Source organism: Dromaius novaehollandiae, chromosome 1 (genome assembly GCF_036370855.1).
Source record: "Dromaius novaehollandiae isolate bDroNov1 chromosome 1, bDroNov1.hap1, whole genome shotgun sequence".
NCBI classification, from domain to species: domain Eukaryota; kingdom Metazoa; phylum Chordata; class Aves; order Casuariiformes; family Dromaiidae; genus Dromaius; species Dromaius novaehollandiae.
The window spans coordinates 109,872,263-109,899,472 of NC_088098.1; the positions used below are offsets into that span (position 1 = coordinate 109,872,263).

General features: G+C 40.1%; 1 long non-coding RNA gene across 4 annotated transcripts in view; it reads left to right on the forward strand.

The window, feature by feature from the left end:
- LOC112987886 (uncharacterized) overlaps positions 1-27,210 on the forward strand; it is a 54,804-nt gene that overhangs the window by 7,877 nt on the left and 19,717 nt on the right. For 2 of the 4 annotated variants that reach the window (XR_010392324.1, XR_010392323.1), the window contains exon 2: positions 19,105-19,250. This is a non-coding gene — a long non-coding RNA (uncharacterized LOC112987886). Of the gene's footprint in view, positions 1-17,581; positions 17,723-19,104; positions 19,251-27,210 lie in introns of those variants that run through there. The other 2 variants (XR_003260402.2, XR_003260403.2) reach the window with 2 other exon arrangements.

Sequence of the window (27,210 nt, forward strand, 5' to 3'; positions counted from 1 at the left end):
AAATAAAATAAATAAAATAAAATGCCTTCTACTTCCAGCCAATGTTCACCTAGCTTTACCTTCCAGTCACTGCATGTCTTCATGATTTTTTTTCCTACCAGATAAAAGAGCTGCTGCTATCAGAAGTCTCTTCCTTGTGTGGGTGATTGTGAATTATGATCAAGTCACCTTAATTTCTCTTGCTCTGCCTTCTCTTCATTACAGCTAGGTTACAAAACTGTCTTTATGTCTTTAGTAATTCAGACTCAAAATTGGGGTCATAGCACGTTGCTTCCTTCTTCCAGCCTTGAAGTTGCTGTGAAGTGTTTAAGGATAACTCTGTCCCATGTCTTCAGCTACATTTCCAAGCTGCTGTGTCAGCAGCTCTGGTAAAAACTTCTGTTATGGATAACTTCTTATTCCTCTGAAAACAAATTGCACTTCAGATGAGCTCACAGATACCTACAACCCATTGCAGATGGATTGTTAAGATGTGCTTGCTGAAGCACGGTTACGGTAGTAGTGTCCAGTTATGGGTCGTACACATTGCAGTGGAAGAAGGAGTAGAAAAGGCATTCAGCTAGTGCAGTTTAACTTGATTTTTTAATCAGGTGCATTTGGTATGTAGCATTCTTTAAAATGGACAGGCAAACAGTTGCTGAATAGTGCTGTATTTGTGTTTGCAGCAGTGTCTGAAAATGGCATGAAAAGGAGTAGTTGGTGGGATGAAAAAGATGAAACTATTGTGAATTTGGCTCAAAAGTGCCACTGTTCTTTGAGAAAAGGGTGCAGAAAGACATGTTTACCCAACAAAATCTGCTCATAGTGTGGGACAGAAGTGCAGGAAGCATGGAGATACCATCCCACAGCCAAGTGAGAACAAAAACATTAACACCAATAGGCAGGCAAACGTGAACATCTTCTGCCAAACAAATGCTACTAACACTGTGCTGGCTGCCTTCCTGTTGACAGAGCTTTCTAATACGGACAAAGAACAGTTTGGAGAATAAAGGCACAGTGTGATGTGCATATATTGATACAGCTGGGCCCATCTCTATTCTTTAAGAGGAAAGGAAACATGTAGACACTTCTCCTCACTTATTAAAGTAGGGTTTATATTACTGAGTAGAAGAGGGCCAGGGAGCAGGCTAAGCCCTAGTCTCCAGACTGGCAACACTACTTCGCTGCTAGCTCACGTCTGGCTCTGCCTGGGACGTCTCTAGCCAGCTCTGTCCAAGAAAGACTTTGGGTATGGTGGGGGGGGGAGCTCGCTCCAGGGATCTCCCCTGACAGAACGCACGGACCAGACTGCTCCCAGTTGGCCTTCCTCCACCCTACACAGTCCTCCCAAGAGGTTCTGCATCCTGCCATCCTCCTGTATGCCCGTGTGTTACGTACACCCTCAGGCATGCAAAGCCTGCTCCCGGTTTCAAGGGAAAGGCGGCACCCCGGCTGGGCTGCAGCACTGCTTAATACACGTTGAACTGATGTCCTCATCCCCAAATACTAGTAGGCATGAGAGGCATCGTATGGGGTAGGAGACAGCGGACCAAGCATGGTGTAGTGAAGGCACAGCCAGTCTGCTCTAGGGGGGATTAGCCCGAAGCAGTCCCAGTGTGAGCCAGTCTGTACCACCCCACCTTTGGGACAGGTACTGCTCCCTGGGCCCTTTTTTATTTAGGTATCTAGACGCATCCAAACTGTTTGAAGGCCAAACTCACAGTCCACTGCTATCAATGGAATAACTGTTACCTCTGTTAAATGAGCAGATCTGGGGCTAGGCACACAGCTGATTGATAGCAATAATATTTTCAAAAAGACAACCATAACAGTCATGGATAGTTATACCTATTCCTGATCCAGGCAATAGAGCTGTAATGCTTAATTTAAAGTAGTGTTAGAGTAGGTTGAAAGTTTTCATTAAAGGTATTTTACTAAGAGAAATTTTATTTTGACAAACTATTTGAATAAATAACAATAAACAAATTATGTTATTTGAATAAATAACAATAATAGTAACAGTAACAATTGAAAGGAACAAAACACCACAGCATTGCAATGCCTTGGTTTCGACATATTCTGCACAAAAAGAATTGATTTATTTCAGAATCAACTATTACTCTTAATTTTAAAATAGAAAATAAAAGGAAGAAACCAAATGGAAACAAAGTATTTGTTTTAATTTAAATATTTTAGCAATTATTTTCAGAATTTAATTTTGCACAGTGTTTAGTGTTTTTTGGTTTTGTCCCCATTTAATTTAATTTAATATGAATATTTAATATGAACTTTTATATGTCAAAATTTTTCAATCCTGACATTTTTAATGGAATAGCAAATCCATTTTACAATCGACTTTAATTTGTATGCTTTTGAATTGTTGTATCAGCTTTTGGCTTCTTGTTCATAATGTCACTTAGTGGTGGCACTCTTCATTCTTGAAAGTACAACTATCACAAATACACAGTAATTTTAAGATACTGAAGGGTAGGTAAGCATCATCGGTGTTCCCTTACATAAACCAGCTGCAGAAATAGGATAAAGGGAAGAAGCAGCAGCTTGAAGGCTTTGCTATGGCAAGTTCCTGTCTGTCTACGCCTGCCTCAGCTCTTGAGCGGGTACCAGTCGCCGGAGTCAGCCACCCAGGAAATCCCTCTCTCTTATCAGGCTGGCTACCATCAAATCAGCACCATACAGATCTAAGAGCTCAATGCAATTTCATCTTGAAAGTGACTAAGTCAGGACTTGGAGTGATTGCTCTGGAAAGCAGAGGTTCGGCTAAAACTAGCTACAGTTGCCAGTAATGTATTGATTTAGTATGCCAGCTATAGCATTATCTTCTGTCTGATTCAGCCTTCTGATTTCTATCTACTGGAAGTGCAGAAAAGCCTCTCTCATGAAAAATATTTTGTCTCTTCTCCCTCCTCCTACCAAAAAACCCCCCTACAAGTTCCAGAAACACTTCACCGTAGTCAGAGGCACTTCAAACAAGCAGAGCCTAATGTTTCTGAAATCAGGTTTCCAGCAAGGGTTGCACGTATTAATAAGGTCAGTTGAGGGCACACCTGCAAATGCAAGGGTATTGACTACAGGCAAGTTAACCTCTCTGGGCATGATCTAACCCGTCTAATCCACTGCCCTTTCCCCCCTTAGTAATAAGGCAGCTGGGCTCCTAAAGGAATTTGTTTTGATTTCTTTTGCATTATGAACTTTTACCTCCTGATGTTACTATATGTTAGATTTGCTAAACATGAGTGTAGTAGTTAGATCATTTTTAAAAGCTAATTGTATTGCTTGTGCTAATGAATTATTCATAGTATAATCAGATAAATCCACTCTCCACATTGATGTTTTATTTTGCATACTAATCTGAACATTTTGCATTTTTCAGGTTTTGATCTACAGATGATCTTTGATATTGACCTATTCACGAATATAGGGTTTATGTTGCCCTCAGTGTTCTGTTTTTTAAATGCAGCTAAATAGTGTGAACATTTCATTAATATACTAAGAGCCTGGCTTTGTCTAATGACTTCTTCTCTGACAAACCCTCCAGTTATTACTTATCAAGGGCCTCCAAGAGATTTTCCAAGAACTGGTTTAGATATCTCTGTAGCCCAGAGGCTAGCCACCATACCCATGTACCCAGATTTCACACTTCAAGCTACCTGATACAGTTTTTGCTTCTAATTTCATGAGTGCTTTTTGCTTCAAGATCCAGAGCAATGCATCTAGAAGTTCCAGGATGGTAATAGGAAGGGAAGGCTGTTACCTTGATCTAAAGAACAAAGCACTGGCAGTTGTATAATGCTAGGGGCATACTGAACATCATACTACTGAGGCAATGTGTGCAATCATTATTATGTCCAAGATCTGTTCCCTCCTTTGCCAGAAGTTTATGTTTTCAAGGTTCTCCTCAGCTTCAATCAGCAATAGTTTAAAATTCAAAACAGCAAAAAAATTAGTCGTAGTTTTTTATTATTAGTTTATTTCGGAGGTTTTAGTATTGACGAGAGGGAGCAAGTAGTTGATGTTGTGTTGAGAGTGAAAGCGTGCAACAACTTTGTAGAAATTTGACAAGCAAACCATTTGTAAGATGCAGCAGTTTTGCTATTTGCAAGCCTCAGTCCCAGCAATATTAGTTCACATCCATGAGCATTCCCACTGGAACTTCTAATATTAGCAAGCTAATGGTTAAAAGGTACTCAGAAATGTGCACCACAGGTTATGTACTTGCATCATGATATCCTACCTTCCCGAAAGATTATTTCTGAGTAACATAGGGATAGGATTTTTTTGATAAGAAAAATGGATTTTGAGGAATAGTGAGACCAGCAAGGCCTTGCTGAAGCAGTGGTCAGTAGGACATTTTCTGTCAGCCTTAAAAGCTGAGATGTATTTTGTCAACAAGATGGCAAAACAGAAGGGAAGGTTTACCTCAAGTAACCTGTATAATCCTGACTGTGGCGTGGTTAATAGGAGGTTGTTACTAACTTCTGAGAATTAAAACCTGATTCTGCACAGGATGACAGGGAATTCAGCTTTCCTTCTTATGAAAGGGTAATTATCCAGGAAGGGACAAATTATTTGAGGAATGGGAAGATCTGACAGCTTTTCAACCTAATCCTTTGAGATCTGACCATTTTCCCGTTCAGCACCAAAGTTTCGCACCCTTCAGAAGCACCAGGAAAAATTGTGCAGGGGTAGAAAAACAGTGCCATGAAGCTAGCTGGGTGCACATATCCGACACAACTTCTGCTAACATGCACAGACTTTAGGATCATGCCTGTAACCAAGGGGCTGAGGGAAAATGTTAATTAATCTGAAGGAAAAAAATACTGCCAGAGGCCAGCTGCTGTCTGAACTGATAGAGTAGCTCCAGCATTGTAATTTCCAAACTGTAGATCCAGCAAGACTGCTTTTAACAGTATTATCCTCCAGATGCCTCAGGAGCACTATCACTGGGATCAGGGAAAAGTACAACTCCAATAAAAACATCCTTGGTTAAGAGGCTGGTTAGAGTAAGGGTCTCTCAGCAATGTGGTTGCAAACTGGCTTGGGACTTAAGCCTTTGCCTCAGTGATGCTCTGAACTGTGTTTTACTCTGAGCAACAACCCTATGAACTTGTTTCAGAGTTTGGCATTCACTCTTATTCATCATCCCCAGAAACAACAGGAGGTTACAGAAAAGAGAGGGGATGTAGTAACAATAATAAGGCTGCACTTCTGTAATGTAGGCGTCTGTTTTGTTTAAAGAACTTTTGCTGCAGAAGGTGGTGTCTGCGAAGGAAAGGAACGGAACGGAACGGAACGGAACGGAACGGAACGGAACGGAAAGGAAAGGAAAGGAAAGGAAAGGGAGGGGAAGGAAAGGGAGGGGAAGGAAAGGGAGGGGAAGGGAGGGGAAGGGAGGGGAAGGGGAAGGGGAAGGGGAAGGGGAAGGGACCAGCTTGACTTTCAGATCCCTAAGGAGTATTACTGAAGAGAAACATGTTGCCAGTGATGTTTGCCATGGTTGAGACTATAAATATAGTTGTTTGATTGCAAGTTTGAGTGTTGTCTTTCAGCAAAGAGTAGAGCTCTAATTTCTAGATTTGGGGTAGTTAATTCTGCCCTTTGAGGAGCTGTGTCATAAGCAGCACTAAACAACTGAATTGCTATTTTAACAATATGGTCTCTCTAATCACTGAAACAAATGAACCAGAGTAACTTTCCACTTAATTTTGATTTTTATCTTTCATCTTGCTTAAACTTTCTAATCCTGTGCCTTTCCAACATCACCATCTCTGTGCCTAAAGGAGGTAAAATTCATACTCATCTCTGTATGGGAGGAGCTTATTTCCTTGACAGAATATCTGTCATATTAGTAAGCCTACAGTTATATTTACTTAGATTGTATACATTTTTATATGCAAATTTTAAAACATTTGAAAATTAATCAAACAATATCTTTTTCTGATAACTTATCCCCTAATCTTATATGATGAACTGTTGCCAAAGAGCTAAATATGTGGTAATTAGCCTAATATCTAATCTAATATTGCATCATTATTTTAATATGGGAGAAGAGTTGCATGTTAAATTTTCTTCTGGCATTTCAGAGGGGCTTGTTTATAGGATTTACAGGAGAATGAAGGGCCATGCAATCAATGGCGTTATAGCTGAGAGAGAGTCACCACGAGGTCACTGTTCGACAGATAAATGATGAATTTTGGAGGGTGATGCTTTATTCTGTAACCTTTTGACTTTTAGAATTGCCCTTGTAACAGACGGCTGTGAGCTTCAGCAAATAAGTGAAATGTGAAAAACAGAAAACAAGGCTTATTATTTGACCTGTTTGTTAGGAAGAGCTCCTTTTGTGTGCACAGTGAGCCTAAGTAAATCCTTTAACTGAGTTGCTGTTTTCTAATCAGCATCAGAAAATAAACCTCGCATCATGTCAAACTCATCCTAATGAGTAGGATTCCTCACAGTTGTGTAAAGGTGCACAGCTTGACCAGGAAGCAGCCCATGAGGTAATGTACAGTAAATAGAGGATGATGTTAGAGAAGAGATCTCACTGACAGGAATAATGTGATTCAGTCACTAATGACTCAGGGTTTTAGGAACTGTTTTGGAGTGGACTTTAGAAAGTAGAATTTACAGTTCTCCTTTGCATTGCACTTGCTTATCACCAACTCCCAGCTGAAAGCCACTCTCTTACACCTCAGAAAAGGATAACACCTTGCCAGAAAGAAAACTGGATAATGCTTTGCTCGGAGTGATAAATATTCATACACATATGATAAAGCCCCAGATGTCAGAGACAGCCTCTTTTGCAGTGCCTCAAGCAACCCCAGGCCACCCGAGGTGACAGCCAGCACACCCCATAAGTCCTGCAGGGTGCTGCGCCTCTCATGTCCCTGAGGCCTGGGGGGCCCTCTGCTCGGAGGAAACCTGTTCCCACATGGTGGGGTGTGCTAGTGTAGACTAAACCACTGGCTTTGTTTTGACATTTGTAAACTTTGGTGAGTCACAAAGGTGAACGTTCTCAAAAGCAGCCACCGGTTTCAGTGAGTCCACATTTCTGCCTGCCCAAATCTGAGGATAACTCAATTCTTGATTCTCTTTTCTAGAAACAGTGAAGGGTCAGGATTACTAGGGAGGCTAATGGGGCTTTTGTCTCCAGTTCTCTGAGTCCCTCCACTCATATTCCCAGTGCAAACTGGGCCCCCTCTGGCCTCCCAGCCCAGTCTGTCGCACTGGTATCACGTATACCACAGAGACCTGGAACAGGAAATCCTAGTGACTTTACTCGGCATTTTTAGTGTCCAGCATTTTCAAAGTCAGTCCTTGGATAGGCAAAGAAAGCAGGGGAGCCAAGTTCCCCCTAAAGGCAAAGCAGCAACAGGGAATAGCAGATTGAAATGGAACATTTCTGTTCTGCAAAGCAATTCTGATACTTCACAATTTTTTGTCCCAAACTGGAAAAAAACCTGCACATGTTAACCCCCCCTGGAAAAAATGTATTCCCACTCTCCAATCCCCTCAAAACTAATTAATAAAAACTAAAGTAAATGTTTTCTTGCAGTTGCTTTCCCCAGTTCTTCCTGAGCTTCCTGTAGAAGACCAAAAGCCTTTGACGTTTAAGCAGAGACCTTTCCAGGCTTCTGGGAAACTAGAGAACTGAGATCTTAAAAAGCTTCTGCTACTGCCTGGGCTTCTGGGCTCCCAACCGTGCCTCAGGAATCCTAAAACGTTGTGGGTTGCTGGTCTGTGGTAGTCCATATAAAAGGACTGCCCCAGTAGTCTGGACCCTAGAAAGCTGTGTTCCTTAGGAGCTTATAGGCAGGAAACAAAGTGGTTTCTATTGGACTTCTTTGTCTTAGAGGCTCATTTAAATTCATACATTTCTGCAAAACATGTTGATATTGACAATTTGATGTGCTTAATGGAAAAGCAAAACAAAATAAACCCCATTTTGTTTGAAATTTCCCAGCCAACTTTACACTCTGGCTGGCTCAGGATGGAAAACCAATATCAATGCCTGCATGTATTAGGCAGAGACTGATAGGGATCATGATAATGCTGCCTCAGTTTCCCTGTCTGTAAATTATGAATAACTCATGGTACCTCTCAATCTCATTAATATCTGAGGAGCATTTAAGAGTCATTAGATGTGTGTAAAGCTTCTCTTCTCATGCCTGCAATGAGAGATGTATTGTTTGTGATGCTCTGTGAATCTCCAAACCTCTCTTGTCTGACTTCAGGCTGTCGTTTGGCTGCTTTGATGTCTTAGGGAGATAGCTTGAACTCCCCAAAGTAGAAAATCAAGTTGAAACATTTCTTTCATGTGGTGTCTTATGAATAGGTGCTGTGGGTGTTATATTTAAGTACATGATGTTTGTACTTTTGCAAAGTACCCTTAACACAGTTTGTGTGGGTGAGGGAGATTTGTCTATAATCTTTGAGTCTCTTCTTTTTCTCAGCAGATTATGTTTTTCTAAGAAGGGACTGTGTCAATGGGCATTTGTGAAAGCTGGGAAGGTTAATGTTCTTTTCTGAAGAGGGGTTTGATTCCTTCTCTCTTGTCCTTAAGTGTTAAGTAGTTCCTCAGATAACTCAGATTCTGCAGGAATAGAGTGCAATTACAATCAGATTTTCCTCATCAAAAAGTAAAATTTGCTAATATTTCAGCTGTGTTGATTCAAAGATCACGTATGATTTGCTCCTAAATAGTGTTAGGACAAAGGAAGGGAAAAGCAATGCTCTTGTAATGCTTGTAGTTAGTGATCAGTTTCTCTGAAAATTCTCCAGTGGGCTAGTTTCTCTGTATGTGATATGAACAAGCTCTTCCTCTCTGTCTGTCTGCATCTTCAGGTTGCAAATGCAAGAGGAGATGGATTGCTCCTTTTTCTTTTCTACAAGCTCAGCATACTCAGACCCCCTTCTGATGGAGGTCTTTGGGCAATATGATATATAAATATTTATTGCTTTACCATAGAAAATAGTTTATTTCTCTTCCCAGGGGCACTGGCTCCATGAAACATTGAGTTCTGAATATTTTACTGCATGGTAACTCCACCACCAGTTCCACTTCTCTTCATTATACAGCAGCTGAACATTAGATTCCTCCTTAGTGATCCTGAAGTTTTCTCACACTATCCTGGGGCATGCTTTTCTGGAGTCCCACAAATTTTTTTTGCTAACTAGAGGACACAAACATCACAGTGCCAACAGACTAAATGCCAAGTATCTACACTGGATGGAAGTGAGCAAGCCATCTTAAAAATCTATTTTAATGAAGTATGTAGTTATGCAGAGCTCTGTTTCAGTGCACAGTCAACCACAGTCTCTTGAAAACATTGCCACAGATTTAAAATGGAGAGTCTCTGCTTTCTCACTAAAAAAGAACTTTCATTTGGCTGTTGGAGCCTCTGAGACTACTGAATGTGTCCAATTTCTTCTGGTAGGAGGCAGTGGTGTTACACTCACCTTAGAAAGCTAGAGACAGTTTTACTGCAAGAAAGGCAATGAATTTTGTAGTCCTTGCTGCAGACTTGCTCAGATCCTATGGCTTTAAATAAACTCAGCAAGCCACTGTTTTCTGGCATGCCTCATAAATCTGCCTATATAAGTCTCAGTACATTCTGCCATCTATTACTCATGTCCGTATTAGAGATAAAGTAATTCTCTTTGAACTTCCACTGCTGCCAAAAAGCAGCACATCATAATGCAGAACAAATACTTCTTCATGTTACATCCCCTTTATTTTTGTGTTTGACCCTTGCAATATGTGGTGGGAAAAAGTTTGCAACTTCCTCTTTTGTTTTCAAGATGGCTCCTGCAAACTTTTTGAGCTGAAGCGGAAAGGGAAGAAACTGACTTTGCAATACTTCCTGAAGGGGATAATATCTTTAAAATAATGTTTTGGAGCAATGCTTGCTCCTTTGTTATATGCCCTGGAGAAAATGTGTGGCTGATTAAAATGAATTAGCTGCGTGAGTTCAGAAAGTTGGGTTGCTTCTGCAAGCCTTAAATGAGGCTCTGCCTCTTTGATAAAAACTTCACCTCTCTAGAGACTTTTGCATAACCTTCCCAGGCAAGTTCTTGTCTCAAAAGTTTCCTCCTTAACTTCAGATTTCTTTCACTCCTTACAGTTTGAGGACATTGCTTTTTCTCCAAGTCTGGTAGCCTCTAGTCAGAGGTTGCAGAGGGACAAAGGAAAAGCAAGAAGTGCCATTCAGGTACTGAAAATTTGGTCTAGTCACTGCTGGGATCCATTTTAGAGGATGAGACAAAGCTTTAGGCATTAGGTCAGTGTGCGTTTGCTAATTACAGAGGTAGGTGAAGTTATCTTCTCATTGCAGCAATTAACACTTGCAGTGACTGCCAGACAATTTTGTAATGATTCAGGAAGAGCATCCAACCTCACAGAAAGCTGTAGTGTTCCAGTACCTCTTTGTCAGAGATGAAAGTTCACATTTCAGCTAGGAACAAGCTGCTCCAGAACACCATTAGACCATCAGACCATCCTTTCACATAGTGCATAGTGTGCTGTCTATTAATATTCTTGCTATAAATAAAACATTAGGTTTATCTCATACATCTGATTTGCACATCTAAGTATACCCTATACAGCCTTGGATTACAGGTGGGTATGTAGACAAAGAGCATCATAACAAAGGCAGACAATAGATTACAACACTTAATTCTTCGTAAATGAATCTTCCTGTAGCAGTTTGCTGCAGTGTAACTCACCCACTCAGCTGCCCTATAAACACTGAGTCTGCATGTAGAAATACTAATGAATAGTTTCAGGCTTATTTACAGAATCCGCTTGAAATAAAAAAATGTTTGTACCATTGTAATTTTTGTTGTGTTTGAATGCTAGACAACTTCCTGTCTCCCGCAGTCTCGGGAATGACTCTTAGTGTCAAGTAATAGAAGTGGAGGTGGGCAAAAAGGTAGTTAGTGCATTGCTCTGATCCCCTGGCATGCACATGGCTTTTAATCCACTTGGTGCTCCATGTTACTCTCTTCCTTTCACCAGATAGGACATTTTAAGGGGAGTCATTTAAAATATAGATAGTAGTTGTCCTGCTTCTCCATGGATTACCTTTTTTAGCACTCACTTTATGTAGGATAACATGGTCTGGGGGGCACTAATGTCTTCCACAGTGCTGAAAAGAATACTTATCTCATGTGCTTCATCTGATGGAAGAGGTATCAATTATCATCATATGTATGCAGCAACAGCCTGCTGCTAAGCTATGTTTATACAAACAAGTTTCAAAAATGCAAACCCATAGCATGATCTTTATACCAGGTCAGTAGTTTGCAATAGCTTTGTATTTTTTACCTGTTTCAGTGTGGCTTAAGACTATGGGGAATCACCCTGAACTAAATAAAGTTAAACCAATTTTAAACTTAAGCAAGTGTTTACATAGATATTTGTATTGGTTTCTCTGGATTCTTTAAAAGTCTTACAACTCTCTTTCATGGTCAAGGCTTCTGTTAATCCTGTACAATCCCACTGAAGTCTGTAGACATAACTAAGAGCAGAATTTGCCCTATAACATTGTATTGGCAAAAACATCTATTTGAGAAAAGGATTGTTTCAAATAAATTCTGCTGAAACTGAAACAAGTCATCTTTCAGTAGATACCGTCTTGGAAAATATTAGCCCCCAAGTGAAAAGTAAGTAAAAATAGGATTGTAATGGAATCATAACCGAAATTGCTGAAACTTGCCAAATAGATAGCATTTAATAATATAAAGTGACAGTAATCTTAAAATTCTAATGGTTTAGAACTATTCACACTCAGAAACAGAATGAAAAGTAACAGAGCAAATTGATATGATTCATGTAAAAAATCCGCTGGTCTGTACAGAAAGACGATCCCATTAAATGAAATATCATTAAAAGCCCCCAGCTAAAAAGAAGCCAAGTGATACCCAGTGTCTCTAACCAAGTTTTAAAAATAAAGCTGCTGCTTAGATGGAAGTCAAAGAACATCTGTTAATACCTGAGTGTGGTACTCCATATTCCTAAACAGCTAGATTGTGTCCCTAATGCAAAGAGAGGAGAGCGTAAGGAAAAGCTGCAGTAGTCAACGCAGGGAAACAAAATATGTATTAAAGTTTTAGCAAGCGGGCTAGAAAGAGCATAGGTCTCAGCCCGGCTAGATTCCAAAGACAGTAGTAAGACACTTTAATTACATGATTGATGTGGGCTTCAAAAGAAAGCACAGAATCCACAATGACCCCAAGGTCACAAGCATTATCTGAAGGATAAAAGAACTACCACAAATGGAAACTACCACAGATGACACCTGAGACCTCCACGCCAGTGAACGAATCAATAGCAACTCAGTTTTGTCTGTGTTAAGTTTAACAAAATTTGAAGCTACCCATGATTAAATATCACAAAGGCAATTATACAAAACATCAAACTTCTTCATAGGCTCTGCAGGGACTGAGAGGATATCTGAATATCATCTGCATACAAATGACACAGCAAACAGGGCCGCTGAATAATGTTAACTAAGGGAAGTGTATAAATAGAAATCAAAATTGAAACCTTAAGAGAATCACAGCCTTCCTAAAGAATGAATTCCCTCCAGCAAGAGTGAAATTTGTCAATATATATAAAACAGTGCAGACAAACTAGTTCAAGCTTCCAAATGAAATTAAAGGCAGGCCTGATAAACAGCCACTGGAGAGGCAACAACTAGTAAAATGTACGGGCTGCTAAGTAATTTGAATATTTTATTCACCTTCATTACCTTTTGGAAGCCAGTGTCCCAGTGAAATCAGTGGCTGTATTTCATTTAAAAGGAACAGCTTAAGCTATGAAGACGTAATTAGTGATTTGCTTGGCCTTTCTCCATAGATATCAATAGTATTGTTGAATTGCAGTAATGCACTAATATGAGAAAACAATAATTAATCAATGATCCTGTCTTTTGAAAGGCTCTGCTGCAACAATTTCCAACATCGCATCTACCTTTGGAATTAGAAGACTAGGCACAGCAGGAAGTGTAGTTAGGTCATTGTCAAGGAAGTGAGACTAACTTTATACGTACCTTCAAGCCAGATGGGTGCTCACCTTGACAAAGAAAATATCAGAACAGCCATTAGAAGAGTAGGCAAAACTCCACAGGTGGGAGAATTTCCAGACAGACTGCAGCAATGCCCAAAAAGTCTAGGCCATTTTCAAAAAAACAAGTTCAGAATTAATAATGATTTATTACTCAGAAAGCTGACATTAATTAAAGCAAATTTAGCAGTATCCATATCACTTAGAGTTGATGCTATTACAGCTAATTGGAAAGAGCATACAAATTACTTAGAAGGGGACTTTTAGCTCACCTACATTTTTTTTTCCCTCACATGTTTTCATCTCCTGACCATGTCAGTGCAGGATCTGAACTAAAAGTAATCACACCTGAATATGGAAAGAGGATGAAAACTTACTAAATCCCCAAAGCCTTGCAGGGAAGGACAGTGGCAGAGGTCAACAGAAGACAATTTCAGAGACTATGCCTTAAAAGACACTCTGAAGTAAAAAAAATCAGAATACAGCTATCTAAATAGAAGAATGTGTATAAAAGCTTTTTTTTTTTTAAAGAGAAATCTAACTGATACCAGATACAGAGAAAGTAAATGCAAAGACAGTTGCTCCCCAAAATTGGAACAGCAATTCATGTTTTTCAGTAAATCTCAGGAGGGGGAAAAAAAAAAAAAAAAAAAAAAAAAAATGGAACACATGTTTTCTCTGCCACCTTGATTTAGTAGCAAGAAGTGACCTTTGCTCTTCAGTTCAAAAGTCCAGCCCTTTTGTGAGCTTGCATAATTAGATGTCAGCTGTATGGCAATAATGTAATGAAACTCAGGTGTGGATTTACCAAGATGGCTGAGGGGGATGCAACCTCCTTTTCCCTCCTTCTCTGCCTCTCTACCGTGGTCCCCTTTCTCTCCCACTTTCCTCCTGTTTCCCTTCACGCACAGCTGCCTGCTGGTGGTCTGAAGCCTGGCCCTGTGTTAGCACCAGAAACAGGGGCTGCTGCTAGCAGGTCCACGCTGGGACGGTCTGGTCACCCGGGCAGCCCTGCTGTGAGTCATGTAGTGTGGCAAAGGGGCTAAAGGGGAAGAGGAGGGATCCAGGGCTTAACTCTCCTGTTCAGATCAGGCTGCGTCTGCCCTTGAAATGTTGTTATACATTCCTGATGTCTACGTTGAGGACTGAGATTAGATGAGGAACGGGCTCAAAGACAGTGAGCTCGGTGGGATTCAGGACTCCTTCCTAGCCCCAGGCATGCCCCCAGCTATATTCCAAGTATTGTGGTGAAATGCTAGCATTTGCTCTCCATCTCTGTCCCCATGGCCTGTTTCCACAAGAAGGAAACTCAGGCACACAGGCTATGAGGGTGCTTAGCTTGCCCTGGTCAGGTCCCGGAGGCAGGCAATTGGGGCTAGCTGATGTGCTACAGTCTAGAAATAGCTGAACCATCAGGACCTCTGGGGAGATTCAGGGGTAAAACTTCAGTGTGAGCTCCTACTTGAGCACCATAAAATCCAAGATAAGGAATCAGTAACTCTCTTGACAAAAAATTGCGTTTTGCACACAAAGTGAAACAGCTTTGACATTAAAGATTGAGAGAAACACTCTGCGTCCTGCTAGTTAGAAGCTCCTGTACAGGAGAAGGAGATCCTAGTCCTGGCACCTGCTTAGATAAGAATCTAAACCTGAATCACCTCTAGTCCAGGGAATAGCCTAACTGTATGTGTATATATTTAGGAATATATCCTTACCATAACTATTGTAACTAGTTACAAGGACGACCACTGCTTCCTCTAACTTTTTACAGACCTAGCCCTTTGTTTTCCAAAAAAAAAATTTGTTTATAACAATGTCAGAAATGCAAAGATATTTTTGATTGAGTAAAAAAAAGGGTATAATTTGACAGGAAATTAATGATTTTAGATCTAAAAAAACCTTAAGAGTGAAAATGACCATCAAGTAAACAAAAACTCTTAACAGTCCAGACACCTCTGGGCATAAGCATCAAAAAGGAAAGACCTTTACCTGTCCACTCTGGCACGGATTTTTTTCCCCCTTTGATTTTCTTAACTCTTCAGAAAAGTGAGTCCCTTCTTTAAGTCCCCTGCTGGCTGTTTCACATACAAAAATAGCTCTTAACTCTTTCCTGAAAACTTTGCCAGGTCCCCAACTCTTGTATAATGTCACAGGCTTTCTACAAGGCATAGCATGCAAAGCAGAGTTTAGCATTTCACATTCTCTCCTCCCCCTCAATGTCTCTTCTGCCCATGCTTCTCCAGGGTGCCATACTACAAGGACAGTAGACCCACAATGGCGTCGGACCATAGACTTTCACTCTAGTCATACTTGGTGTTGCCCTGCTTTATGGTTAAATATTATTTAAATCAGAAATAGGACCTGTAAACACTGGTATTCCTACAACAATTCTAAATATTTTGCACACAACTTTAATGTCTCTAATTTTGAAATTTCCAGACATTTAGGCTTCAGAAAGCTCATAATTAAGCTGCTCTGTTTTGTAAATCTGGGAGAAATGGACTCTGCTTGTCTTCAGTAACTTTAATGTTTTCATATTCTAGCCATATTAATAGTCTACATAGGATCTTTGATCCTGTGATCAGGATTGGTGGGTTTATTATTCTTCAATGGGAACAGCTGATTTGGAACAGTTCTTATTCCTATTTTTCCTAGGCTTTCATATTTATGGGAACAAATCCACATCAGATATTCCTGCATTGCTTGTAGCAGAGGGTATACATGTGAGCTCTGTCAGATCAGTGGTTTGAGCCATGGCAGCCCAACTGTACCCCCAGCCTTCTGCCTTAACTTAACGCTCTTATAGCAAAGGGTGCAGAAACAAATATTTGGAAGTTCTCCATCAGTATGAGTTCCCAGCCCAGCATTCAGGAAGCAAGCAGCACTGAGCACTGACAGCTCAGCTACAGCTTTGATTCCACTAATACATAAACGCAGTTTTAGGGTGCCTACTATCATGCCAAAAATACCATGAAAGAAGGCACTTATCCTGTACAAACTCATACTGGCAGGTCAGATGTGCTCAGAGGACATTGACACACTAACTTGCTCTATCAGTACTCCCACAACAAGCTCACCAGCCTTTTTGGCCTTCCATCCTTATCCCCTTTTTATCCAAAGTTGTTGCCTTCCTTTCAATGCAGGCTCAGGGCCCTGTGGCATCTTTTTCTTTTTGTACCTTGGCACTGGACTTTGCCATTATCTCCACATGCGGGGTTATAGCAGATGCCTTTGCTGTCCAGCCAGAACCAAGCCCCAGGCCAGAAAGAGCCATATCAGATGCCTATACGCATCAGTTCTGCAGGCAAAAGCTTAACATCTGCCTTTGTTGCCTTGGAGAAGTTCTCACAAATGCCAGCTGTTCACTGTGCTCTATTTTGTTGGTCAATGCCTCCCATTCTCTGCCCCTTACCCCAGCCACCTCTATATGGTCCAGAGTGAGCAGAAAGCCTGGGGAGCCTCGATACAGCTACATCATTTGCCCACTCCTGCCAGGCATGGATACACACTGCTGCTGTTATTTCTGTTGTTCAAGGGAGAGGCAAAAATAGTGCATGGTGCTTGTAGTGCCAAGATTCCTGGGACAGTTTGGCCTGACAGTGGCATGGTACTTTTTATGAAGCTGTTTCCTGAGTCAACAGTTGACCTTGGAAATAGAAAGCTGGCCCTGTCTAAGAGAACTGCCCCAAAATATTCCTGCTGTGCAGCAGGGCTGGTGTCCTGGTATGCACAGGGCAGGCAAGCAGAGAGCTGTCTAGGATACCAGTGACACGTGCTGGCAGAAAATCACCACTGCATGCTCCTGCTAGTTTGGTTATGCCTTATGCTGATTTCTGAATTGGCTTAAATCTGCATCGCCTGATGATCCAGCAGGTTAAAAATCTGATATTTATTTCATGGAATGAAATGCATCAGGCCTGATAAGGCCTGCAAGGGCTCTGAGAGCTTTTTTCTCCCAACAGAACTGATATACTGACTTTCAGAAGCTCAGTAACTTTTTCATATGCATGATATATGTACTAGGCTGATACTCTTTCTTCAGGTATCCTTCATAGGACTATTATAGAGAAATGGGTATCCTCCCTAGTATTTAGGTTAAGTTAGTTAATACTGTCCATGATAAAGGAGTCTTGTGATTTTTCTGTTAAGAATCTCTCACTGCTTCACTGTTTGCCACAAGTCTTTGATATACTGCAAAAGAAATGCCCTCAAGCTTCAGAAGTGTCTTCTGTAAAACTTTCTTCTACTACAGCTGAGCAAAACCTGTTAAAGTTAACCTACTTCCTTTTCTTGCGCATGTACATCACATACAAATTATAATTTATTTTAACCTTACCTTTAAAAATTGCTAAGAAATAACACACCCAAATTATATAATTTAAGTGTAATTAAAATTGAAGCTGCAAAGTCAAGTACTCAAAAGTTGGAAAACGACACAATCAAGGTTGGCTGTGCAATCACAGTTTGCCTCCCTAGTAAATATGCATTCTAGTACTGTTTGAAAAAGCTGTCTGAAATTGTTGATCTTTTTCGTGACAGCAGAATCACCTGAACTGGGTTGCTTACAGCTCAAAATAGAATTTGCTTGGGAAATAAGAATGCAATGATCTCTTAATCTTCAAGTGTGGTTCAAAAGTTTTGGCGGGGAAGGCACTAAAAGAAGTAAGTTTTGAATTTTTGTTTGCTTCTGTTATAGGTAATATTAATTACCCTGCTGGGGGGTAGAATAATATAGCTTTGAAACATGTCATTGCTGTGGACCAAGAGGTTTCAGTCTCAGCCACACTAACTTGTCTGCCCACAAACTGTAAGCTCTGTCTTGACAGCTGCAATACTCATCCTTTAGGCAAAATTTTAAAACACCCCCCCCCCCCAACACTGACTCCCTCTCCCTGTTCTCCACTGATCTTAGAAATTGCATAACATTTCAGTAGAATTTTTCCTGTGATCATTGGCCAAAGCATATCATTCTTTTTCAATATTTTTCTACCACTGGCTACAGGTATTGGCTGTTTTCATTTAAAATATTTGTATGCACCTATCATCATGGTATTTGGATGCATGACAGTGCTATTCTCAGCTAGCAAAGAATCCAAGTAGGTCCAGAGGGAATATGATGGAGCAGCCAAGACAAATTTCTATGTTTTAAATTTGTTATGTTTGTAGATTTTTTGATAGGGTGATGGTCTTTTAAGCCAGGCATGCTGGCAAAATGCATGACAGCCAATAGGAATTTTAAAGCCTGGCAAAGCTGCTTCCAAATCAAAGAGTTTGAAATCAAGAGAAAATAAATGTAGACCATGTTCATATCCTTAGGACAGTTGCAGTCACAGAAACAAACTTGGGCATACCTTAAGCCATTAGTCTTCCATTTCTTATTAAACTTTAAGGACTGTGATTGCTTCTTAGAAAATAACGGTGTTCTGAATAGATGGTTTGGATGCCTTACAGCCAGCAAACCAATCTGAGGAATAAAAGCAGGCATTTCCATGTTTTTAGAATACAAATAAGGGGATACCTCTGTGTTGACAGTCTTAGGATTATGAAAATCATCCTACAAATGACAGCTTTTTCAGAAAAAAGATAAGAAGAAAAGTCTGCAGCAGCTAACTTGGGACCTGACAGCAACATGTGCTTGTTTCTGAATGTGAAACATTTGTACTTTCTGCATTCAAGTCAATACACTTGTGCCATAAATATGAGGCACCCAAGGGCTCTGATTCCCATGACCTACTAACAGTCATGCAAAGCAAAGAACTTGTACAGCACAACAAATTCCTGTCTTCGTATTTTCTCCCTGACAGCAGAGCCAAGGAGTTAGAGCTCTTGTGCTGCTTACAGGGCTTTCTGTGCAGGAGCTATTCTCAAGGGACTGTTTCCACGAATTTTAAGATGCTTTTAGATAGAAGAGTGGTGGAAAAGAAGCCTTAGCATAACTGAGAATCAGGTTTATTATGTACCTTGAAGAATACTAAGTCTCAAAGGTAATTAGGAATTAAAATATTTTGAACAGGTGAAAATAAATTTATGTATCAAATTTTCAGTATGGCTGTGTTCCAGGAATGAAAAAGAAGTATTGTCACGGTGAAAATAAAGTGATGACCAATGAATAAAAAGAAGATCAAGATGTCTCAGAAACTGTTGGCCAAATGCAATGCAATAAGGATTGTTTCATTATGAAAGATGATGGGTAAGTGTGTGGAGAAAATCTGTTTTGCTAGTCCAAATAGGAAAATCCTTAGTGTTCAATAATTGCTATCAAATGTTACTAAGGCTTTGAACCTCTGTACTTGAGCTTCCACCAGGCACCAAGACAGCATAAAACAAATCATATCGACCAGTTTTAGCCACTGCTTTTTAACCAAAGTACAGAACAGGTACATATGTTGTAGCTGATTTCGTTATTTCCACAAGTATGAGACAAGATTTTCCTAGGTTTATATGCCACACCAACAGGCAAAAAGCTACTCTGTGATGCAAACAGCTTATGGCAAGTGTCTGACAACAGATAATATACAGACTCAAGAGAGAACAAGGAAATCTTGCTAGGCAATGGTCATAACACATTAATAATGTAATGAATACCAAGGTAACAGTAATGACAAGAGGGTGGTTAGAGACAAGATGTCTTCAGAGATGTGTTTATGAGAAGCTCCTCTGAAATACAAGTGGCAGTTATAAAAGTAAAAATGTGTAGGTCTACAAATTCACCGAACAAGGTGAACTAGACTGGCAACATGGTTGACTGAAGAGGGGAGGTGTGTATTGGGGGTGGGGGTGCCACATCATTATCTTAGTACTAAGAGGAGGTCGTAGGTAGAGCGTACACATGCTAGGAAGCCCTTTGAGAACAGGGACAAATATCTGCTTTTTAACAGAGCGGGAAAGAACACTGGAGGAAGTGGTGACGGAAGTTAGGATGAAGAGAAGCATCCCAAGTGAAAATCAGTGGGCAAGATCACATTTGTCAAGGCTGAAGGAGGTGGTGTTGCAGTAATTGAGATACAAGATGCAGAGAGCCGAGACAAGAAATATGAAAGTAGTATATCTGGATTTAGGAGTGTATTGGCTGCAGTACTTGTGAATTCCTAACAAAATATTTCATGTTGGCATGAAGTTTGATCACATGGAGACAAATCTGGCAGAAGGAACATTAAGTGGTAAATAACAATAGTCATAAAGATACTGAGAAGAGGTGTTGCCAGATTCAATCAGCTAGATGAACCTGGCCTATTGGTAATGAAGAAAAAGTCAGCTGCACAACCCTTTAATTCAGGAAAGACCACTCTTGAGGTTAAAGAATTTGAATTTCTATCCTGTACACAGACACATCTGAGAGGATCTAACTTCAGCTGGAACTCTGTGAGGCTGATACATCAACCTTGCAGTTCATTATAACAAGATAAGAGCATTAGTTCAGCAAGTATTTAAACTGGATTTGAAAAGTCTGAAATGCACATCTGGAAAATATCAGCAGGAAAACAGATTTTTATGGATGGAGATGCTTGGAAAGCAATCTACCAAACGAGAAATGGGAAGAACAATGGGGGCAAAGGTTTCTCCAATATCTCTTCATAGCCTGTTCAAAGGGTTGAACAGTTACTAACTAGCAGCTTGTTCAAAATGCTAAATGAATCCATAACAAGTTTTAGTCTTGCAGTACCATTTGCATGCTACTGACTATTTGGAAGGTCCTGACCTACTTTTGCTTCTAATTTCCATCCACACAGCCACTGGCTGTAGTAGGGCCAGCAAGCCATTGGTTATTTGCATCTAAGCCACTCTGAACTTGCACTGACTTTTATCATAGACCCCAATTCGTTATCTTCTCCAATGTGCAGTTTCTTGGTAGTGGGTCCCCTGCACGAGTGGAGTCCCATGAAGAGGTGCTAAATCCAGGGTTTCCCTGTCCCAAATCTCCAGCCACGTGAGCAGTCTGAGTTTGCATTGGTCTCTCTATGGATACATAGCAGTTAAAGATCGTAACACAAAGGCCTTTCAAAAGAGATTCTTGACTGATTGTTCTTTTAGCACCACAAGAGACAGAGAATAAATCCAGATAAGATAATGCAGGTTCTCTGTGTATTCCCATGCCTCCATTCCCTCACTTTGTGAAGAACGCTTTGGGCTGAGGCCAGATTTTCCAGGATTTTCCAGGAGAGGTTTCCCCTTTCCTTCTTGCACATGGCTTCTCTTCCAGACCATGGAATCGCCTCTCATTCAGGCACTTGCCTTATTATCTCTTCTTCAGCTCTCTAAAATGGCTTCTCAAGCTTTCTTTGATAGCTGCCAGTCTCCTTCTCTTACTGGTAATTTGACTCCTAATCAGCTGTGTTACGTAATCATAGTTCCCTGGCAACTGACCCATAGATTAGTTGCCAGCTTACCTGAATTATTTTTATGGACCAACACTTTGTACAGTGGAATTTCATATGACATGAAAATCTTTGCAGGAGAAATGATAGAGATCAAAGAGCATGGTAGCAGAGATGAAGTAGGGAGATCCTGGTGAAAGACAATAAAAGAATAGGAAAAAGAAAAAAAAAACGAGAGAAAATAAATGCTGCTTTCAGCTTATTGCATTGTATTTAGTGTATGTTCTTACATTCATATTTTAGAGGAGAACGGACCTGTGTGCTGTGATTAAGAGTACACATTGTGCTGGAGAATTGGCAGCATCCCCGCTAAGCAGCATCCTCTTGTGAAGGCATAAACATTACGGTGACAACGCATTGTATCATACCACGGCCTGGGGGCTGCTCTAACACATGCCCTTGAGAATCCCTGGGACCAGGAAAGGCTCTGTGTCAGGCAGTGCATGGGGCTACTAGCAGCAGGCTCTGACACATTTATTGCTAGGAGATTGATGTACAGTCAATGTGAGTAACTTTTTTTCTGCGGAACAGGCACGGATGTGACTAGCTGGTGAAGTTGTGGATTCGGAGAGCAGCCACATGAAAAGCACTTGCGGAAAAGAGGGCAGGGGAGAACCAGAAGGGAGACTGCATTAATCAGTATTTATATTTGCATTGAGGAGCTCTCCAGACAGTTAAACGCTGCGAAAGACTAGTCCTCTCCACCTCCTTCTTAGAGGCTGCATATTTCTATTAATTGCTAATTACTCATGCTAATGAAGAGAATGAGGATATGCTTCCAAGTATGATTAGAAAATCAGTGCTTGGGAGCTAATTCAACAGACCTGCAAAGATTTCCATGACTTCTTACTAGGAAATTGGATACCTCTTGTCACTTATTTATGGTGTGCTCCTTAAGAATTTATGGAAGGTAAAATGGAATAAAATATTAACCTTTGGGGAAAAAAATGCTAGGGTTAAACAATCATATGAAAGACACATACTAACTGTCTCTTTGGAAGAAATATCATTTTATATATTGGAATTGCTTCTCTATGAAAGCTTATTTCTAGAACATGTATTTATCTAGAGGTTTTAACCACAATGCCTTTTATTTATTATATGAATGCTAAATAATATTTACTTGCTCTTTTATAAATGCAAGTAAAAGAAAAGAAAGCTAGGGCAAAAAAACAGGAAATACATGTCTTTAGGAAAGGTAGCTGCAATTTATACCATGTTTACTGTTTTTACTGTATCCAATTACTATAGCCATTTTCCCTAGCCCCTAAGGGAGGTGCCCATGTTAGGGATTAACTGCTTGCAAATGTTTCTTCTGTAGTCAACATTTGCTATCTAGGGATTTTCAAAGAACTGAGCAGTTGGACTACCTCCATTTCTGAACCAATCAATAATTTATAAATATTGGTCTAGTTTCTAAAAATCTTTTGAAATATTGCAGGTACTGGATGATGGACTATGATGTTCGGTCTTTGAAAGTGACTGTAGCAGAAGTCATTGATAGAAGAAAGTAATGAAAAGTTTGCTGGTTTGTACCTAGCAAGCACTCTCAGCTGTCAGGCAGGCATGTGCTGATAGTACATGATTCAGTTCTGGCCAGAGAAAAGGGAGCAGAGGGAATTCTTACTGACCACATTGATTTGGCACCCATGAAGAGAGGAAGACATCAGAAATGATGAGATACTTGCTTTTAATGCTTGGCTATGAACTGCACTTCAGTTGTTGAGATATTTTTGTCAGCCTTTTCTCCCTCCTGCACTGTTTTTTAATCTATCTGTTAAGTCTTTTAGTTCATAGCTCAAGAAGACACAGAAAATCTGTTGTAGTATATTGGTACACTGCCTAATGCAATGATATTCTGAATATAACATAATATTTCATTTACTAGAGTATAAATTATACTACTGTAACAAATTTTGTGAACATGAAGAAACATTCATTATTTTTGTGTTGTCTCCTCTAAGATTCTTGTGCTGCATTATACCGTATTTCTTATCTCTGCTATTTAAAATAATTTACAACAAAAGTGATGCAAAACTTCAGAAAAATCTCAATGCAGTTTATGTTGGCTGACAGCAAAGAACAGAACTGCATTAATTTTAACATCCAAGTACCATGGCCTGCTCCTAGTGCATAAAAAAGCTCAAACAAATGGTTCTCTTCATACAATTAAAAAGAAAAAAAAGAAAAGAATAGTGGCTAGATATTCTCCTTTCACAAAAATAGGGCTTGCGTATCTCAGAAACCTCAGTCTTATAATACCCACATCGATCATTCATTTACTTGCCCTTCCTGTAGGCCTAATTGAGCTTTGCCTTCAGCAACATGCAAAAGCGGCAAGCCGTCAGTGCCCCAGTGCACTGCAACATGGACATGCCATCTGCACAGCTTTCAGCCTGGACTAGACAGTATGACCAAAGCAGTTAGTTTGGTGGTCAATGGAAACATTCTCATATCTCAGTAATGGGCTCAAAGAGCTGGACTGCCTTATCTTTCAATCTGTTGGATTGTGTATGTGTTGTCCATGTGTACATTATTCAGAAAACTCAAGCCCACCCTCATTCAATTACTAAAGGAAATGAGAAGATCTTCTGCACAGATCATTTTTTTACATTTGTAAAGCACCTACGAATATACGTAGTGGGGTAATGCTGTCAAAACTAGCTATCATTACCACTACAGGAAGAAAAAATAGTCAGAGCTATGTCAGATGAGTTCAGATTGCTTTCGCCTGTGTTTCATTGTGGTAGATGAAGTATGGGTATCTTATAAAATATTCTCATGTGCTCTGATTTTTTCATCCTGCGCTCACTCCTCTGCAATCTGCTTACCATGACAAAAGTCACAGGAGATGCAAAGTGCTGTGATAATGAGAGAATTGTAGGTAACTTCCATTCAGTCCCCTGGGGTGTATTTGGAGTTTACTAGCCATAGGATATAACGGTTTCTCCATGCAATTACAGCTGACTCTACATTTCTCCTTCAGTAAATATATGCAACCATTGAAAAATAAAATTCAGGTTTACCTTAAGAGAGTGCTGAGCACATCTCTCTTTGTATGCCTCATGTTTATCCATCTAGAATCCTGCAATCTTGGGAAATCAGAGTATTGGCTTTTGTTATAGTAATCTCACTGTTGGAAGCAGTCGTCATTTGGCTATTGTAAGTTTTATATAATTAGTAATTTATGGCCTCTAATTTTCTCAGAGAACTTTTTGCAGCTGAAGTTGCAAATTACATTATGCCAAATATTAAACTTTTGGAGGCAGCGTATGTAGCCTTTCAAAGACCAAAATTATATCTCTTTAAGAGGTTTACTTCCCTAACAAATGTTGATTAAGCAAGATTTCTTTGTATGTAAAGTGTTGGCATATATTACAATATAGGAAATTTAATAATTAATGTGATTCTTTCATTATATCATTTTGATCACCATATTTTCATCAATTAGTATACACGTGTTACTGAAGTAATAGCTTTACTCCTCATAAGATATGCATCTAAAATGACTGCATTGGGTAAAGTACACACGTAATTCCTCTAAAAGCTGTGTTACGGGTTTCTTTTTTTTCGGCTGTTGTTTGCAAGTTGCCCGGGTTACCTCCAGTAACACTCCATGCAAGACAGAGAGCCATGAAACCCTTTCAGCCATCTCATGACATTAGCATTGAATTATCATTCTAGTTTTCAACAGAGAGAGGAATGTGTTTAACATTTCCTTTCATTTTGTTCTGCTTTTAAATATCTCTAACATTGTGCCAGAACTAAAGTCAAAAGTTAACACCATACTAATGGGGTTAATGTGTGGTCAAAGTCTGCATTTTTTTCTGCCAGAAGAGCTTTTGACATTATTCTTGTTGAATAAAGACAGTCATCAGCAATGTGTTACAAGCCCACAGCTCTGAAAAGGAAAACCAGCCTGTTTACACAAAACTAGACTACTGTATTTTTTGTTATAAGCAGGTCATGCGGTCCAAAGAGGTGTTTTATTTGTACTTAAAAGTGTCATGCTGCTGCTTTGCAGTACAAGGAGCACATTTGCTGCACAAGGGCTGCAAGCATAAATATAACAAGATCACTGCTTATTCTCTGCATTGATTCACCACAGCTCTAATCCAGCTTTATCCCAGCTGATTTCAATGGTGTTATATTGTCCTACACCTGTCATCACTGCAGTGATGAATCAGGCATTCTTTTCTCTAGTTGCCAGTGTACAATAGTGAATTTTCTAGGTAGTGTTTTAAGAGACCTCTGTGTTCCCTTACGCTGTAATACAGATGAGAATGAATAGGAGCCGAAAGGAAAGGTAAAACCTCAGAGAGAAACCTCCTGCCCTCCTCTCACCTTCCCATGAAAGTCTCTTGGTACTGATATTGTGTGCTCGGGGCTCAAAGGACTAGAGAGGGTTAGCTAAGTCTAAGAAGGAAACATTTTGCAGTGCATAATTCCCTGGTAGCAACCCTCCAGAAAAGGGAGTGAAAATTAGTGTTATTCCTCCAGGTTCCCTTCAATTCTGGCTTCTGCTCAGCAGGAGACTTGTGAGAGATTGAAGTGCCATTATGGCATTGGAAATCAAGGAGAGAATTGATGTCCATGACGCAAAGGACATGAGGATGAGGATGAGGAGTCAGAATCTATTTTTGCTGATCCACAAACTCTAGGAAGTCACAAGGTTGACTTTGATTTTTGTTACTCTCCAAAAGCTGGCAAATGTCACCTACCGAGCTGATACCTGTCACTGCTCACAGTATTTGCCTTCTTCACACTTCCTGAAGTCAAACTCATTTAGCTCTGTCCCCATTTTTATGGAAAACATCATTCAAATGGAATATTAGCTGTAGAAGTGGTTTGCTAGCATTGTGCACTTTTTAGCGCTTCAGCCACAGTTTGATCTTAAAGCAAAATGGACTTGTTTCTTAATGAAATCGGACATACGAGGGCTCACTGCAGAAGGCTTTGCCCTGGGGCTGTGGAGCCAGATGGGGAGGCAGCCCCCGGGGTGGGACAGGGATGTGGCCTGGCTCAGTGGGGCCCAGGGCTGTGGCACCTCATCTGCCTACCACAATACCATCCTATTATTAAATGAAATAGTATGTTTTGGTTAATCTAGTAGAGAAGGGGTGCTTAATTAATTTCTACTGAGGTCTGCTGGGAAATTTTTCTAAGGTCTGTTAATTCTTGCTGAGATGTGATCAGCAGGAAGCAATGCACTGGTTTCAGCTCTGCCTGCTTGACTTTCAGCCACTTTCTGAGAGACCAGGCTAGTAGTAAAAAATACAGGATTGCCTGTAGGTAAGGTGAGGTCCAGGTGAAATCTGCTCATGAGCTAGATGAGAGACTGCTATTTGAGTAGCAGCAGAGTACTGTATCTTTGGAGATATAAATTCAAGTTACAGGTGAAAGCACAAGTAAAAATGAATGTTTTGTTCCACATTATATTTTTTTCCAGCAGAAAAGCCAGCTTAACAGATTCCTGATCTCCTCCTTGTCTCACACTCGCTATGCCAACTATCACCACAATTTACTGGCCTCTCAGCTGAGATATTGTAAACCATTGTGGAGGCACTGTCTGAACCCAATCAATCAGTGAAATCAGTCTTTTTAAAAAAAAACAGAAAAAAAATGGTACAATTTCAAGCATAGTTGCACACACAGTACAACTGAGCACTTAATAAACTGTGGCACAGGGGAAACAGATGAGAACAAACAACTGGAAAACCCTTCCATAAGCCTTGATCCTGGAGTAATCTAGCATGGAAACACCCAAGTTAGCAC